Source organism: Haliaeetus albicilla, chromosome 1 (assembly GCF_947461875.1).
Source record: "Haliaeetus albicilla chromosome 1, bHalAlb1.1, whole genome shotgun sequence".
NCBI lineage: Eukaryota > Metazoa > Chordata > Aves > Accipitriformes > Accipitridae > Haliaeetus > Haliaeetus albicilla.
Genome location: NC_091483.1, coordinates 37,210,541 through 37,230,436, shown reverse-complemented (window position 1 = coordinate 37,230,436; position 19,896 = coordinate 37,210,541).

Below are 19,896 nucleotides of genomic sequence, written 5' to 3'. Positions count from 1 at the left end.
ATTTTTTCCCCTGGTGTCATGGTTTAACCCCAGGTAGCAACTGAGCACCACACAGCCACTCACTCTCCTCACAGTGGGATGGGGGAGAGAATCAGAAGGGTAAATGTGAGAAAACTCGTGGGCTGAGATAAAGACAGTTTAATAGGGAAAGAAAAAGCTGCATGCACAAGCAAAGCAAAACAAGGAATTCATTCACCACTTCCCATGGGCAGGCAGGTGTTCAGCCATCTCCAGGAAAGCAGGGCTCCATCACGCGTAACCATTACTTGGGAAGACAAAACACCGTCACTCCAAACGTCCCCCCCTTCCTTCTTCTTCCCCCAGCTTTATCTGCTGAGCATGACACCATATGGTCTGGGACATCCCTTGGGTCAGCTGGGGTCAGCTGTCCCAGCTGTGTCCCCTCCCAACTTCTTGTGCCCCCCCAGCCTCCTCGCTGGTGGGGTGGGAGGAGAAGCAGAAAAGGCCTCGGCTCTGTGTGAGCACTGCTCAGCGGTAACGAAAACATCTCGGCATGATCAACACTGTTTTCAGCACAAATCCAAAACATAGCCCCATACCAGCTACTATGATGAAAATTAACTCTGTCCCAGCCAAAACCAGCACACCTGGTCTTCTTGCTCCTAATTTGGAAAATATCAGGAGGCCCCCTGAATGAGGGGAAGGAAAAGAGGGTAGCTATATGTTTGAGAAATATTTTTAAATAATCAACCTATATTATAGGGGAGACTTCACAAACAAATGACAAATGAGAAAATCAACCAGTTCTCAAAAGTAAAAAACTGTTCATCCCTGCCTGTGCAGATTTACGCCATGGCTGCAGATTTATGCCATGGCTACAATTTTATGTTATCCCATGCTATTTAAAATATTAAATAAGATTGCCATCACTGCTTTTGCAGTGATTGCTACCGGATGTGTCAGAAACTGATATTCAGCATAAATGATTGGACTCGATGATCTTAAGGGCCTTTCCCAACCTAAATGATTCTATGATTCTATAAATGCCATATTTGTAATCTATGCTTTATTTTTTTGTGTAAAATGTGCATTTGAAATCAACTAGTCTGTTTTAGCCATGCCCTGAATCAAACCCAGCAGAAACTTAAAAAGCTACTATTTTGCTGTCTTAGTATCTTGATAAGATCAAGATAAAGGCAGAACTTGAACCAGTTCACTGTGGCCAGTGGAAGAAGGACTAAATTAAATGTAAATAAACCTATCAAAAATACACAATTGAAATACATTAAATATGACATATATTATTATATGAATAGTGTATTTTCAACAGGTTTCCAAGCAGAAAGGGGAAAACATGAAATGAGATTTTCAAGGGACTACAGCATCTTTTACTAGGTATGTTTCAATTTCTATAGATAAATGGGAAACTACACAAAAACATATTTCAGGAGGGAAGACAGATGAGGTCAGCATCCACAAACCTTGCAGACTTATTCTGTTCACATGCAGTTTCCATGCCTCTCAACCAAAAGTCTCTCACCTGAGTCTTGGAATGATGAATTAGTTTATTAACTTTGGTTTTGGTTCAGTGAATATATTTTCCCATGCTCTGTTGGAATAGATTATATGCTTGAGATTAGATTATCTTTCCTAGTTAAAAGAAAATAAATCCAGCAGAAAAGTACATTTAAAAATGTAATTATGCTCTTCTATGGGAAATATATTACTTTTTGAGACAGACAATTTAATATACTAAATGAATTGAAGCATTGATGGGGCCTATTTGAAAGCTTATTATGCAATTTCAAAAGGACTCTATTGAAAGAGAGATAAAGGCTTTTAGTCATGAGCAAAAAAATAATTTTTTTCTTCAGCATCTAGGATGGCAGTACTCTTTTGTACCTGTCATATTCACATCTGTGTTTAGGAGAGCATTGCACAAAATATTCAGCTTAGCAGAGTGAGGCAAGCTCTTTTATGAATATTAACAAAAGACACATCGAGATGAATACAGTACATACCTGGGAGGAACTCTCTGTAATTTTTTTAAGTGATATCTCTTCAGTGTCAAGCTATTTTGTGACTTTTGGCCCCAAACTTCTAGCCACTGGCATTACTAGGTCTATTCAAAAACATGGAGTTTAATGTGGTATTTGAAGAGTTTGTCGATGAAGGAGATCAACACAAGTCTCTTTCACCTAACGGGACTACTGTAAATTTCAAATTTTGGCTCTTCATTGAAGCTCCTAGAGAATTAAAAGACCTAATTGTTATAACCATCAAATATATTATCTCTTAGTATCCCATGCATTAATGGAAGAGCTTTGAATATTAAATAATTATTATATTAGTTTAACAAGAAAAATATTTTTAAATAGCATGTTAAATTTTCTTAAATTATTCAAATTACCTTCTGGTTTTCAAATAAAAAGTGAGATTTAGATGTAACCTTTGACTTCAGAATTACAGGCTAAAAGAAAAACAATCAAATAACAAAACACTGTGAAAGTCTAACAACAAATGTTGTATAGAGGGCATGTGCCTGCTAATCTCTGAAATTTTGTGCATCTTACCTATAAAAGAATACTAGGTGTTATGGAAATCACTGATTATCTAATGTGTGAGTCATGGCTTATGTTTCTGTAAGTAACAGAAATTTTTGACCCGTAAAATCTTTATTATCAATGGTATACCAGAAAAAAAATAAAGTGTCAATGTCGGAGGTTTGGTTGAATTTGAAAGGACACAGATTTACTAGAAGCAGAAAAAGTAGAAATTAAACAGAACTGACAGAAAATGGGAAGCGTGAAAGGGAGGGAGGAGAAGAAATCTGAATATTTTTAGTTCCTCTCTTTGATCTCCTCTATTTACTTTGTAAAATATCACCAGCAGAAAAGTCATGTATAAAATTTCACAGAAAGAAGAAAGCAAACATAGGTTAAATATAGATACAAGGCGTAGAGGTGATTTATCATATTTTTTACTTCCTGGTGTAGTTAAGTACATAGATAGACATCTTTTGAAATGGTTTTGAATAATGGCTGTTTAATACAGTTTTATGGCCACTGAACTTGTTCATCAGAAAAGCTTCATCTCTAACCTCCTGAGGGAATAGCACACAGGCAAACTAATTTTTAAACTTGATTAGGGAAATATACTCAATAGTGTCATAAAAGTTTAGGAAACGCTGTTGTGTATCTGGGGCAAATCCTATCTTTTTACAATGCAGTAGATATTGGTTTGATTGCCTGACTGTGGCTGCCTCATGCCTGGCTGGTCTCTTCCCCCCCTGCCCTCCCTTACCTTGGATCTCCCAAGGCTTCTACCCACCACAGGAAAAGTCACCAGACATACTTCTTTTTTGGCCTTTCACATAGAAGAGTTCTTTAAACCAGAACTTGCCTGGTAAATTGCATGTGCTGCTCCTCCAACCTGCATCTGTACAGACATCTTTCTTCTCATCTGCAGCTGCTTCAGGTTTTTGTGACAACAACAGTTGTTTCCATAGCGGATCAGCTTTAGGAAAGCATTCCTTGTATTTCCAGACATCTTGTAATGCAACTCAGCTGCTAGAAAATAGGAGCGGGCAACATCATTAAGTCATCTGAATTTCTGCAAACCACTAGCAAGCACTCTGTGGAGTCCCAGTGCTTCCTAGGCTATAGTCTGTGAAATTCTGGTCTGTGAAAAATCTTGTGGTCTGCCTACATGTTTTGGCAATGTTTGTTTGCATTCAATGGGAAGTCTACCTTTGGTTTGGAAAAAGGTATTCCTTACTGTGATGATTAGAGGAATCCTTGCTGAAGATTGTGCAAAAAGTAGACTGTAAGTGTAGGAGACACTGGCTAGTCCTTCCAAGACATTTCTTGCTATGATCACTTCATTGTTTTATTTGGGTGAAAGACTATTGCTCTTCTCCATTGTTTCCTCTAAAGAAGTAGGATACAACATGACAGTACTATACTGTATTGCACCACCATACAGCATGTTGTATCTCAGGTTCCAAGTGAAACAATTATTTCCATATGATTTCTGTGTTCCAAAAGGTGATTCACTGTGTCCTACTCTGACGGACATAGACTTGGAGCAATGGTTACATTTCCTTTATGGATGAGAATGAATATTCACATTGTAATGTTCATAATGAATGAGCTTTTTAGTATGTAAAGGAATATTTCACAGGATTGAATGTAGCTTGCTTTATACAAGGGGTTGACAGGCACTGACTAAAGCTATTTAACTTTCCTGTCCCTGGATGATATCAGAACAATGAATTTATCTGTTATGGCAAAGGAGATATTTTTATTTCTGCAGTCCTTAATGTAGATAAACTGTTGAGTTCATCATATGAAGTGCTAATTACTTGAACCATATTTGAAGTACTTATGCTTATATTGCTCACTATTTTGTTAAATGGATTGTATACATGAAGTGCTTTGATATTGCCGATGTGATGTGTAGGTGTGGGTATTTACAGCTATAGCACAGGCTGAGTCACGTCACAACTAAATGCTAACCTTGGCTGATCAGTCTTAGATCATAGAAGACTATAAAGCTCCAGTTCAGAAAAGTTCACCTGCTTTCCCACCATTTACTTCTCTTAACAGGGAGGACATCTGAGCACTATTCATCAGTCAGTAAACTGTATTGCCATAATTATATCATAAGACCTCATCTGTAGTCACTGCATCATAATCTGAGAGCCCGATATTCTTAAAAAAGACAGACACTTATTTAGTTTGTCTTGTAATATACTGCTTTGGTCTGGATTAAACATTTATCCAATGTTTTTCTCATGGATTTTTGTTAAGAAAAAGACCCAACACAACAAAAACAGTTGTTCTATTTCTGCAGTTTAAGGTCTTAGGAACTTTGCATCCATTTTTCTGGCCTCAGCCCAGGTAATAACATTACATACTTAAAGCAACAAAGACTGTTTGAAACCATTCACTTGTGTTGTCTTCTCTTAGGCAGCTGTTCTGGGCATTGCAGGCACACAAAATACAGTCTATATAACATATGTCTTCTTATTTCCATCTGACTTTTTGGAAAAAATGAAGTTTCTGATAGATAAAAAGGGCTGCTACCTAGGGACTAGTTCCAAGCCCACCTACCATTATGCTGTGGTTTAACCCCAGCTGGCAACTGAGCACCACACAGCTGCTCACTCGCCTCCCTCACAGTGGGATGGGGGAGAGAATCAGAAGGGTAAATGTGAGAAAACTTGTGGGCTGAGATAAAGACAGTTTAATAGGGAAAGAAAAAGCCGCATGCACAAGCAAAGCAAAACAAGGAATTCATTCACCACTTCCCATGGGCAGGCAGGTGTTCAGCCATCTCCAGGAAAGCAGGGCTCCATCACGCGTAACCGTTACTTGGGAAGACAAAACACCGTCACTCCGAACATCCTCCCCTTCCTCCTTCTTCCCCCAGCTTTATCTGCTGAGCATGACACCATATGGTCTGGGACATCCCTTGGGTCAGTTGGGGTCAGCTGTCCCAGCTGTGTCCCCTCCCAACTTCTTGTGCCCTCCCAGCCTCCTCACTGGTGGGGTGGGGGGAGAAGCAGAAAAGGCCTCGGCTCTGTGTAAGCACTGCTCAGCAGTAACGAAAACATCCCTGTGCCATCAACACTTGTTTTAGCACAAATCCAAAACATAGCCCCATACCAGCCACTATGAAGAAAATTAACTCTGTCCCAGCCAAAACCAGCACACATTATCATTATATCCAAAAGAGACTAGCCTAAGAAATTGAAGTGCAAAACTCTCTTCACAGTACAGAAATGCTTAGTTCAAGACTAGTCATGACATACACAAATAAGGCGAAGATGTAAGGTGACATGTAAATTCAGTATCTGCTCTCACTATTTTATTTCTACTGAATGCCATTCTTCATTGACTTCAGTAGTGCTACTCCTGGGATAGACGGATGGTACGCAAGAAAGATTCATTCATTATTTTTCTGCTTTAGAAATTTTAACTACTGAAATGAGAAGCATAGATTGTCAGAGACCCATGATCTCTGTGCCTGCTCTTGTAGACAAGAGTAACTTGTAATGTCCTGTTAGGCATGCAGCCAGTTCTGTAGGGATGAGGCTCATAAGCTGTCTGCATTTTCCTGAAAGTGAAGGAACGTCTCCAGAGCAGAAATTTGGGAACTTCTGTACCTCATTATAGCATATCCTAAATAGTGAGCATCCAAACCAAACCACTATTGCATTTCTGCATATTTCTGTTGTTGGCAGGAATTAAAGTTGTAAGGCAAAGCAAAACTGTAATTGTTGGGGTTTTTCTGTGTCTGTGAGCACAAACACCCAGTTATGATCACCACAGCTCTTTTATCATAGCATCATAGAATCATAGAATAGTTTGGGTTGGAAGGGACCTTTAAAGGTCGTCTATTCCAACCTCACTGCAATGAGCAGGAACATATTCAACTAGATCAGGTTGCTCAGAGCCCTGTCCAACCTGGCCTTATTATATGCTTTGCTTAAAAAGACCATTTGTTAAACAAAAGCATGATGTTTTCTCTTCCTTTGCTCCCAATACCTTTCTTTAACATTTCAAATTTTTAATTTTGTTTCTAATTTCACTTCAGCAGAGCAGTATTTTCACAGCTGTTAAGGCAATTCTAATAAAAAATCTTGACTGTGTGCTAATAGAGAAAGTAACTGTCGGTCTTATGTAGCAAGCCTTGGTATACGTGGCCTTTCTCTCTAAGACCCAACAAGTGGAACTCAAATTGTACAGCAGACCCTTGGCATTTATCTTTTAGACACTATAAATGTATTTATTCAATAGCTTTCTTTAGCTTTTTGCCTTAAAAGTTCTTTAACAAAAAAGGTCTGCAAATGTTAGACAAATTAGCTTTGTTACAAAGCAAAATTGAAAATTATTTTGTCTATTTGATATGTTCCCTGTATGAAAATTTGTGCAAACAATTAAATTTGTGCAATCAAAACTTCATTATATCTATTTTCTCTTTACTGATTTATTGTTACATTAATTAATCTGCATTTTGATGATTGTAGGAATGTTGACAAATATAGAAACATTAGCCTATAATTCCCATAGATCTTATTAGGAGTTGAAGGCAAGGATTTCTGAGTTTTACCCTTCTCCTTTCTGCTAGTTTTTTTCTGTTCTTATCTCAGTGCTGGAACTCATAAAAGCCCCTTTTCATGCTGTCCCACCACAAAACATGATCTGACATCGAAAGAGTATCCCTATCATGTTGCCTGATGCAGATCTGCAAGAAGCATATTTATAACACACAATGTGATCATGGCTGTACACCTCTTTAACTGAAGAAGAGCACTTCTGTCAGACATTCATAACTTACAGAAACCAAATTACTTCCATTGTAGCTAAAATACATTGGGCATATCTTCTTGCCCATCAGCAAGACAGATAAAGTTTGATTTTAGGATAAAATTCTGTAGAGAAAATCTATGGGGAAATACAGTCTTTATACCATCTCTGTAAATTCCAAATGTGGTATTATGCATATTTTCTGAAGCCAAGAGCCCTCATGAAGAATGCCCAACCTGCTAGTACTTTCCTCCTCTGAGAAGTTGTATAGTCTCTACCCACATTTTAGATGCAGGCAGAGGGGCTCAAAGAGATGAAAAAAGATGCTTTTCTCACCCATTTTTTTATGTGGCCACACTAGACCAGGCATAACTTTCTCCCTCACGAAATTTGGTCTTCTGTGTTTCAGTTTTCAAGAGGCCTCTAGATCTTCCATATAAACATCTTCCCATATAAACATCTTCCCATATATCAAGGCTTGTGTTAAAAGAAAAAAAAAAGTAAAAAAGGCACAGAAGTATAGATGTAGAAAACTGCATCTTGTGATGCAGCTGCCAGAGAAAAACCCTTGGGATTTAATGCTTGGCTTTCTTGACCTGTTTTGTAAAAGGAGGGGACATCCTCCCAGCACCAGGTGCTAACACAACTCCGTCAGTGTGAATGACTGTTGGCCCCACTTGATGATGCTCTTTGAGATTGCTGGTGTCAGTTCTGTACAAAGTTGCAGTCAGCTGGAGCTTATTCATTTGCCATGTTTGAATAGGTTCAAGGTTGTAACCCCAGCTCTGCTGAAACTGATCTTGGTGAGACCAGAATCAAACTACTATATACTGGATAGACTTAGACAGCACAGGTAAAAGATGGAGAAAAAGGAAACAGGAAACTCAAGAAGCTGAGATAACTCTAGATATTGGGGATTCAGGAATATGTATTTTCCCTTTATTTGATAGCTCAGTCAAATCTGATTAGTTTAATGATTATTTAATGTAGTCTCACCAATTTTAATGAGCTGATTTGGCATTTGTACAGGTGCCACACGTTTCCAAGACCTATCAATTCTAATTGCCCTTGTATAGTGGACCTGACATAAACTGTTCCCAACTTCAAATCAGACTTGGCAGCTGCAACACACACACACCAGATTTCTGTCCCTTCTAGGAGGAAAGGGGAGCTCTGAACTCCTAATCACTGCTCTGAGAGATATCCCAGCCCTGCTGTCAGGGAAAGCCAAAAGCTTGCTTCAGTCAAAATCTTGTCATTGTCAACTATCTGTCTTCACATAGCTTATCTTCGTATATTGTTGTGCTAGCTAAAATAAGTAACAATAAGTTACATAAGCTTCCACTTTATTTGAACTGTGAAACCTGAAGATAAAGGATTTGATCATCAGTTTTCAAGATCCCTGTCTAAAAGGTGATAAATTCCCTTTGTTTCCAAAATAGGCTTTTAAGGCTGCCTAAAAATGGCAGATGAACCCAGTGTTCAGCAAACAGAAGGAGATTGTCAGTCTGAACTGTTGGGTCCTAAGGACTATGCTGGCTTGACAGGCTGTATTACCCTCCACTTCCTCATTACACTTGTGCTTCTCTCCCGTTCCCCAGTAGAGGAAATAAATTAGGGGGAGGAATGAATGTTTTGTGTGGGAAAAAAATATAAAATGAGAAAAGAGTGTAACACAAAAATTCCAAAGACTAAGCTGCCACCAGTGTTATATTCTCCTCCTCTTTTGAGCATTGGAAAAAGTATTATCTAGAAAACATTTATAAAAGGTATCTCAGTTATTTCTACAGAACAGGAAAAGGATGAAAGATATGAAATACTATATTAGTGTCTGTGTCTGTTATGCATTCTGTAAGGAGGTTGAATTAAAAATGGAGGCTTTTGTTTCCTTCCCTCAGAACAATGGAAACATCTTTTGCCATTCTGGTAAACCTGGATGAGGTAAAAGCAGAAAATAAAGAAAAAAATTCCACTTCCTTGAGTACTCGGGTCCATTTGGGGAGTCTAGGGTTTTTTATATAAGAAAGGAAATATATATATATATATATATTCAGACTGTAATATATATATATTACATAACAGAAATCTTGTAGTTAACACTGATCTTTTTTTTTCCCCTTTTCTATGAATAATATGCATGTTGCAAGGCAAAAAAGAGCGAAAGGCCATAGTTTAGGTTTCCTTATAAGCTCCAGTGATATACTGAAATAAACCTTACAGTTTATTCTTCTTACATCCTCCTCAAACAAATCTTTATTAATTCTCTGTTTAAAATAGAGCACATTGTGTGTCCTCATAATGGGCCATATCCTGCTATCAATATTTTAACAGATCCCCCATGGACTGTAATGTGGAGTCTGCTAAAAAATTGATGGCACCATTATGTTCAATTGCAAGTGTATTTATAATTAAATTATTTTTCTTTGTATTCATTCAAATTTCTGTTCGTGAGAAACAAAAGTGCCCTGGTTAAACTAATTAATTGTGAACACAATGTTTTTTGTTTATTTTGGTAATGTTTGCTTCAGTCTGAAAACCTGTGAAGAACGTTCATGCTTTCCTGCTATGGATTAACACATAAAAGTTCAGCAGCTTAGTACAGATTCAGAAGAGGTTGCAAAAGCCATTTGCCATAATTCTAGGAAGCAATTGTTGTAACAAAATATAATACACGTATAAGTAGAGCCTTGTTGAATAAAGCTGCATAATAGAGATGAAGGAAGGCTAGAAATTGCAGAACAGTAAACCTATGATAAAAACTGAAACAGAAGAATTTATGAAAAAATCCAATTTTTGCCCTTCTGACTTCCATAAGGGTTCACAGAGCTAGGGAAAAGAGTCCATGAAATTTCAGCAAATTACTATGAAGTCTCCACTCAAGAGCTATCTGCTTCAGAAAAAATTCTCCATGCCATCTAAAATTAAGCACACAAATTTATTGAGCAATTTATTTAATGGGGAAGACTTTCCAGTGTAAGAGAAAGATTAGGGTAAATTTCTGGGTTGTATTACGTTGGAATAAGCCTTTTAGCTACTGTTTTCCTTTATTGACCACCTAAAATTCTTATTTCTGCTTATTTTCTACCACTGACAGATGGAATTAATGTATTGTTAGCTGGATTTGAGCCTGTTCTTTCTCTTTCGTTCTCTCTGTTTCTCTTGGTAGCTTTTTGAGTTTTTCTTTCCTTCCCTATCTTTAGTGCCCTGCAGTTTCTTTTGCCATGTTTGAGCACTTCAAAATATTTTATGTACTAATTTTCAGAAGCCACCTGGAAGGTAAGGTATAACTGGGTAACTATCAATGCATAAGATGATCAAAAGCTTTGTGAAAATAATGTTTAGGAATTTTTTTTTTTTGCATGATGTATGCTAAATATAATTAAGGTTTCTAGCCTTTCACACTTCAGAAACACATATGTAAGTCTGTTTCCAAATGTTTTTTTTTCTCAAGTGTTCAGAAACAGTATATCATTATAGTAGGTGTATATGCCTATATATAGGCTTTATATATACTTTTTTTTTAAGAGCACCTCATTTTGAAAGGCTAGATTATTATGTGTCTCTCAGACAGTTTTTTTCAGCCTGTAATAGAAATCAGGATAAGCCAACTGAGCAAAACTGAAGAACAGAAAGAACATACTGCTTCACCCTTCTGCAGTCTTTTAGAGAATATGGGAAGCATTGGGCTAGGCTCTCTGAAATGCTAACTACCTCTCATAGAAACATTAGAGAGAGTGGAGGGTTATAGGCATCTTGATTTTAAACAGAAAATCTCTTCTTTCTGGCAAAGTTTCTGACAGGAATAGAAAATGGCAGGTTATGAATGACAATTATTTTAATGAGAATGAAAAACAGCTCCGTCATAACTTCCCTTCTTCACCATATTAAAGCTGGGCTTTGTAACCCTTCTTGCAGGGCATGGGAGGATATATATAGTATCCCTTTTTATGCTGCAGTGCATTCAAATCATTATTCAGCAAGTATCACTGGAAGTCTCTGTTGCAGTGACAACATAGAGTTTCAGTGTTGATCATCCATAGTATGACTCAGTCTATGTACACAGATCCATTTGGCAAGTGTTTTGCAGAGGTACGTACTCCCAAACTCAGACCCTAGCTTTGCATGGCAACTTATTAATTTATAAGACAACAGGAGCCAAGCTAAATTTTCTCATCTTTACTTCTCAGCAGTAAATCAAGATAAACATGCAAGTTTAGGAACTGTTTCCCTTGCTTTGTACAGGGCTACAGGATCAATATAGTCAAAGTCAGTTGCTTTATGAATTCTTTGGTCTTGCAAACCAAAGAAGACATCCAGGAGTTTAAACAGTTTTCTTACTTATGCATAGAAGTAAGTTTATAAATGTGTGTATGTGTTTATGTATAGAAAATGATCTAATCAATTTATCCCAGGTTATAAATGAATCCTGTTTCAGCAAATTAAAGAATCCAATATCCCGTAGTAGAGGAAAGCTCCTGCTCTTTACAACTGCACAAACAAGATGTCAGTTGCTCAAAATGGGCAGAATGAAGAAAGGATAATCCTTCTCTGTTCCATATCCTGGCGCAGGAGAAGTGCTGCAGTGTGGGTGGTGTACTCTTGCCATGTATTTTTGGGCACCAGTATGAGACATGCATCTCAGAAGGTTACAAAAATATTTGCAGCAAGGTCTTTTTCTGGAGTCTTTATCTTTACATAGCTCTTTCAGTCTGCTAGTTGGTGTAAATCTGCAATATGAGAAAATAGCTTGAAAAATCTAAAAAAACCTATATACAAACCTAAATTTATACAACACAGTGCAAGTGGACATGGGCAATCTGGTTTGATTATAGTTGCTTTCAGCAGATCTGCTTAAAAGTGCTGTATGCTGATATGTCTTACTGATAAGAGACTGGACGGTAATAGTCAGAATATGCAGGATTTTTTATGATTATCAGAGGCTTGAACTTAGCGTTGTCCTGTTTATACTTAAACCTTAAAGATGAATTTGGTGTTTATGCTGTGACATAATATTAAGTAAATAGATCAAAAAGCTTAATTACAGATTCAAGGCAGATGCACCACTGTCTGGTATTGTTGAGATGCAGATTTTGTACATGCACAAATTTTGCACTAAAATATAAAATAGATGGAGGATGACCTCTAATACTGCTTAGGAACATACATTTCACATAAGCAGTTAGATTTCCTAACTTTAATAAAGGCACTAGGTTTCTGTAATAAAGCTGATCCTACTGGCTACATGATGATAAGCCTTACTTCAGTATCATTTAAATAAACCGTAATGATAGTTAAAGCTGAATCCCAACACCTACCTTAGCTGATTACAGTACAAAATCAACAAATAAGCATGGCTTCAAAGGAATAAAATTAAACCTCTATCACCTGCCAAACCCCTATAACTACTCCAGCAAAGCTGTGGGAAAAGGATTATAAAATAACTTAGTGAGATATGTTGTGAGACAGACAATAGAATATTCCTTTTGAATTACATGGTAGAGCACAGAAGCTTTAAAACTTGTAACTGACAGTTCAGCTAGTGTTGAATTGTCCTTGGCTGGAATAAAGCCAAGGGAACAGGTTCTGCATCTTACTTGGTCCTCTATCCCGAACAAGTACAGGTAGCCACATTCTACACCTTCTGATGCCACCAATTAGAGGGCATGCAGAGTTAGAAGAGGGCACAATTAAAGCCTCAAAGTTTCAGGTATTTACTGCCTCACCTGTGGTAAAGGTCCTGAGATTGATTTTTGTCAGCTTGAAACAAAATTACATGCTCCAGATATGGGTAAAGTGGAAAAAATTCTAATAACCAGTCTTGTAATGATTATAAGAGAGCTAACACTAGTGTTATCTAGCACATAATGTTAACTTACTAATAGCAGTATGTACTTAGCGTTTTAATGCACCGCTCTAGGAAATACTGCGGATTTTAACAGGACAGGACTTTTTTTGTAAGAATCTGATGCAGATTTTATATATCAATCATGTCTTAAAAATGGATCCACCTAATCAAAGGCTTACATTCACCTTGTCATCTGTTACTCTAAACTTAGCATTCAAGCAACGCAGCAAAACCACCTTTGTTCTGAACTCAGTGGGATGTGAAATGCCAGTATAGCAAGAAAACACCATTTCTCCATGTAGAAACAGACCATCAAAGATGTCAGGATTAATTATAAAGTGGGCTGTCAGAAGTACTATCTGCACTGAAGAAACAGATAGCAAACAGATTTCAAAATGGAAGTAAAATGCATTTTTTTTAATGCATTAAAGACTAGCTAGGAGTTCATTTCTGTGTCATGAGCCAAAACTATGCCATCTGGCAGGAGGAGAAAGCTCTTCAGGTTCTAGTCACAGCGAATACAGTCGGCTCAGTTGAAGACTATGTCTATACTGCACATTGCAGTACAATGTAGAATTGCCAGAGGTATGTGTAAATGGAGGAGCTTGAATACTGGGCGCAATAAAACCAAATTAGCAAAGATTTCTGCTTGGATTAATTTATACTACTTTTCATCATAGGATTTGTGCATTGAAATGCCAATTGGATTAGCTTCAATGGAACTGTTGCTATATTGCTTCTAGTATCCAGTCTAGTGCCAGCATGATTCTATGTAAAACAGCTGTGATATCCTGAACCAGATTTTGTGGGAACAATTAATATAGATCATTATCTTGAATATGTGCTACTGCAGTTAAATAAGAGTCCATTTACCCCATACTAGTAATCTCAAGAAGTCTGTTGCTTGTCACAGGCCCAGACTGAGGATGTTGCAGAGGAATTGTCAAGGCAATATCTCATGGGAACCATTAACTTTTGCTGCTCACAAAAAAAGGAAAAGCACACTCAGGAAGTTAACAAATGGCACCAAGCTGGGGGAGAAATTTTTATGCTGGAGTGTACCTGTCCGCTTTTGTGCTTCCAAAGGCATTGACAAACTAGAGAGAGTCCAGCGGAAAACCAACAGAAAGTTTGGCAGGCTGGAGTACATAATGTATGAGAAGCTGAAAGACCTAGATTTGTTCAGTCTGGAGAAGAGGAGGCTCGGGGGGGTGTCTCATTAGTGTCTTTACTATTTCATGGAAGGCTGTAGAGAAGGTGGAGCCAGAGTCTTCACAGTGTGCACAGCAAAAGGAGGTGAGATAACAGACACAAACTGCATCAAGGAAATTCTGACTAATGAAAGGAAGAAAATATTCACAGTGAGGGTGGTCAAACACTGCAGCAGGTGAGGCAGAGTTGTTACAGAGCCTCCATCTTTGGAGATACTGAAAACTCAAGTGAACAGGGGCTTGAGCAATGATCTAACTGAAGTTAGCCCTACTGTGAGTGGGGACTGGATGAGGTAACCACCAGGGGTCCCTTCAAACTGAAGTTATTCTATGTTTTTGTGATTTTTAATGGGCCGTGGAGTTTTCTCTGGCCCTGAGACATACTTACTCATGTCCATGCATCTAAACTCTCTTATCCTCAGAAGGGGATCACATGCAGATTGATCACTGGGAACAGTCCCTGGCGCATGCTGTCAACTGGACTGTTTGGGAAAAGGTTAGCTGGAGCAGGTCCAAATCACACCAGGAAGTTCGGTAACGTTTAGAACTGTGGAAGTTGATCAGTCATTGGTCAACCCTGTGGTCTGATTGCCCTCTTTAGTTATTAGCTTGTATACAATCATACTAATGAGGGTAAATAATGTGGTTCATAATCAGATGTGATCATCTAAATGAGTTCATCCCATCTGTATATGTTTTATATATAAAACATTTAAACAGTTGCTATAGTGTCTCAATTCCATTAACAGGCTTTCCGCTATCAGAACGTAATGATGAATTAGTAAAGTGCCCTGTAAATATAATTAATTCCTATCTAGCTGAAAAGAGCTATGTAGGTCATGGGTGTTTAGAATTCTGCTAATTTGGAAAAAAAAAAAGTGTTTTAATACAAATATGTGATTATGTGGTTTTCCTAAGACTGACTTGATTTGAAAAAGTATTGTCTAAACAGAAAGTGTGGTGATTCATTTTCATTGAAATACAAAGGCCTTTGGTACAAAGTATGTATCCACCAGCTAGTTTGAAAGGCTTCTTTCTGGTTTTAAGTTGTCATAGAGCCAAATTCTACTTTCAGACAGAAGCATGTGGCTACCCTGCAGTCAGCAGATATGAAGTCATTGGAAGCTGTATGTAAACTTACAATGGTACAATTTGGCTCAAACTTTTTAGTTTGCCTAGTTTTTTTCAACAAATTATTAAATAATCTCAAAGCTTTATTCTAAATGCTTTTTGATATATTTTGTGCAGCTGACTGATACTGAGCATGTAACAGTAATGAGTGGCTGACCTTGCAGTATGATCAGTAATCATTGTTTTTTGAGATGAAAGGCCCTTTGGGCCCAGTCTTGCAAAGTGCATAGTATTATGGTTTCAGTTCTGCCAACTCGGTCAACATATAATTGATATTATACATCTGAGTCAGCTCACAGAAATAATGAGGTTGCTCTTGTATTCAAAGATAAACACACACTAAAATGCTTCTCTGGGTACAGCACATACCTTCCCACAGGACTGGCTTTCTATCTTGTGTGCTTATGCATAAGCATCAACTAGGCTGCTACTCTAGTAAACTACAGTATTACTCTTATCAGAATGGCTGACAGCAGCTTGGGAAATATGGATTATAGTACCTGTCAAGAATTTATATTACTGTTTTCTAAGTAAATTAAAAAGGTTATAACCACAATTGATACTGATATACAGGCATAATCAATTGTCTGCATTGCAGATTCACACAGCAATGATCATGTCAGAGAATATTTCCTGTATGTTAATAGCTAGCTGATAGTCTAAGCCCATTTACAGTCAAAATGAGAAAGATAAAGTTTGATTTTAATAGTGCTGCAGCTACAGTGCTATAATTATGTGATATCCAGAGCAATGCTAGAAAACAGAGACTGCATGGTTGAAATCTCTCTCACAGTTGAAGAGTGAAGACCGCTGTTCAGTGAAGATGCAGTCAGATCCTTCGTGGGATATATATATATAAGCCATTTTTGGAGCTTTTCCAGATCTGCATGTTGTCTTTCCCCTGTTTTACCTTTTATTTAGGTGATGCATGACTTTGCATCGGACCCAAACAAACTACTTAGGCTAAAGTAACATGAGGTCTTTCACTCTGTCTTATTACTTGCTGCTCTTACTGCAAGCTTTAAACATGAACCGCATCATTACTTTTCATCAGAGTACTTTATTTTATAAACCAACCACAACTTCATATACGATGACATTCAAATAACCATGCAAAGCCTGCTTTTTCGTTGGGTGTTCCAACTGGCAGTGAGAAGATTTAGAACATTTTACTGATTTGTTTTGAAATCCATGTAGCTAATGATAAATAGATTTTGTGAGTTGCTCTGGTGCAGGGTGCCTCTCTGTCCTCTTCTGCAGGGGCTGGCTGGATGTCCTACAGTAAAGGTTAGGTTGTTGTGCTTACTCCTCCTTTAACGTATGGCTAGCAGAGTGGCCAAGGCACACTTCCTGAGGGTACTTTATAAATGCATTTTCAAATTTGAAGAGCATAATGATGAATTAGCATGTTCACTACTGAAGAGGTTGCTGACTGAAAATTAGCAAATCACAGACCTTTACTCCTAACTCTGTCATCCATTAAGAAAACCCTTGATCTCTCTCTCTCTCTCTCTCGCTGTCATTTCAGAGTACACTGTGGGAAAGAGAAGTTCCAATTGAAATTCGAGCCAAGTAAAACAGGAGAAAAATGTTGTTTTCTGTGAACTGAAAAACTGGGTTACAAGTTTGCGTAGATGGAAGGGGCTCAAAAGGGTCAAACTTTTGAAATCCTTCATACTGTTTGACAAATATCTAAAAATACCAGTGAACTTAAGACTTCCTTTTTTTTTTTTTTTTTTTTTTTAGCTTCAACAGTTCCACTACAGTTTAGGGTATTTGCCACTGATTACAATAAAGAACTTCATATGCATAATACAATTCTTTTTTAAAAAAAAACACCTAAAGTCACTTGATTAAGAAACTAGTGTACTTACTCATTTACATGTAATATATATATATATATATAGAACACTTTAATATTCCCAAGTGCATTCCTGTGCCCCCCAGCTACTATTAGTGGATGCTGATGACAGATCTTGAGAACAATTATGGAATATCACCCAGTTTAGCTGGAATGCACACACTAAGCAGTCTAAGACAAGGTACCATCCTTAATAGGTCTGTAGAAAATTTGATGGAGATTACTAAAAATCAGCGAGAGAAACACTATAGCACATTAGTGGTAATGTGACATATTGAATGGTGTACACTCAGAACATTTCTCATGTGATTTGCAGACTTTAATTACATTGACTAATTGCATAGGAGGCTTCAGGGATAGAAAAATGAAACAAAAAATTATTGGCAGATCCTCTGGTAATATTGCTAATGGATGACATGCATAAACATTAAGAAAGAGGACTTCTATGATAAATGTAATTTGCTTATATACTAAATGTAAGCAAGAAAATATGGCTGGGCAAGGAACTCAGAATCTGCTAGTATCCATTCAGGGTTGCAAGGGCAAGGGCAGTACTCGGGGCTTATTCTTAACTGGCCAAAGGTTGGACCAGATGATCCTTCAGGTCCCTTCCAACCTGGTATTCTATGATTCTATGATATGATTTTCTATCAATATATGTCTTGTGTCAGAAAACCCCTGGCCTAGTAACTCATTGGTCTTTACTTACACTGACAGCTATGGCTGACCTTAAGATCTTCCTCAAATCCATACTCAGTGATCATTAAGGTTGTAATGACTCCTCCCCAGTGCCCCTGGAAAACCAGCTTCACTTCTGGTATCAGGTAAACAACGTTCCTTTTTGCCAAGTTTTTAGAATTTATGTGTATGAGCTTACTTGAGCACAGGAAGTTTGTAAGCATTAACATAAAATTCCAATCCTTTTGACTTGCAGCACTTCTCTTCCCTACCCCTTCTTTTGACTGTTGTAAGTAGACACAACTCAGAAAGAGAAAGGAGTCACCCACAGACTGGTTGCTGAAAGAATCTTACCATAAGGGACAAATGCAAAAGAAGTCTTTGCATAAGGGACAAATGCAAAAAATATTTTTCTAAGCATGTTAGCATACATTCCTGTTCCATCATGTACATTAACAATGCAACTTAAAATCATTTAAAATACTGTTTAGCAGTTAAAAGTAATACTTCTTAAGAAAACTCAGAGAGCACAACATTGAAATTGTGCTCAGAAAGACTGCTTTTTGTGTCTTTTTTTTAATTTTTTATCAGGAATAACAAAACAATGCATTTCTTGTCAGGTCGTTTGACTTGGATTGGTATACTGTATTTTATTTGACTCTCTCCAAACATTTAACTTTTTGTCATTTTAATACTTTCAGGGCAGGTGTGCAATAATGCCCACAGATTTTGTATTTTGGAGGGCAATGTCTTATTTTTTTCCTCTCCACTGACATTCCTGGTTGAACTATGTCTTCAATAAATCTAAGGCAGATTACTTTCTGCCTGAACGTCAGAGTGCACAGAAGAGTCAGCACAGCTGACTGTGAACCCTGGAAGGAGAAGATGCTTTGATTTTAGTACACCTTGGCTGCTCACAGGGCTGTAGCTGAGTTAGTACTAACCTAACCATCTTAAGTACTGACAAAATGTAGCTATGGGAGCAAGAAACTCAGTGCATATTGACATCACCTGACAAATTCAGCAAATACCTGGGAGGCGACACCAAGTTCTCTGTTGCCATGACTACACGCACTGCCATCTTCTAAAACCAGTGTCGTTATTTTGGTCCTTTGTTAATGTCTGCAATGGAACAAACCTGAAAATAATAACAAAAAGTAAATTTCATTTCACATGCTGCTTGTACTCTGGATTATGAGAAGTTATGAAAGTATAATTTGTCCTAAAAAAGAAAAATCACCATGCAAGGCAGTAAAATGCCAGACTTGATTTCCACTTCTGCTTAAATTGTATAAATGGTTTCTTCAAGATTTGCAAACATTGTATCTTGAGTACAACTCGCTTTTTCACTTGTAGCTATTCAAACATGTCATGATTATATATAATAGGAGTAGTATTTAAGCAACATAAAAATAATCATAATCTGACAAAGTACTAAGTAAACTTTATTAGTCCTTTTGACAGACCAAGTGAGACTATCCAGAAGCTTTCTTAAGTTATTGTTTAGCACAGCATTTTAGAGAAAGAATTTACTGAAGCTTATGTAGTAATATGTAGCCAGAGAGTGACATAAGGCCTTGCTGATGACATAAGATGAGAAAATATAAAAATATACAACTGATTATAAAAATGTGGTAGAGGAACTGCCTTCTAGGTTGATTCTGAAGTGTCAGGCTTGAACAGTTCTTAGAGACTTGTCTGGAAAGCAACTATGGGAATATAAAATCTTATTACTTCTACTGGACAGCAGTCATCATTGGTTTGCATATTTTGTAGCTAATTGAGTATTGTATCCCAAAACTTGAGGACTAGCTAAGAGAGCAAGAAGCTATGACCAGGACACAGAGACAAGGGGCCCACTTTGACAGTGTTTTGCCTTCCTAGAAGCACTGTGAA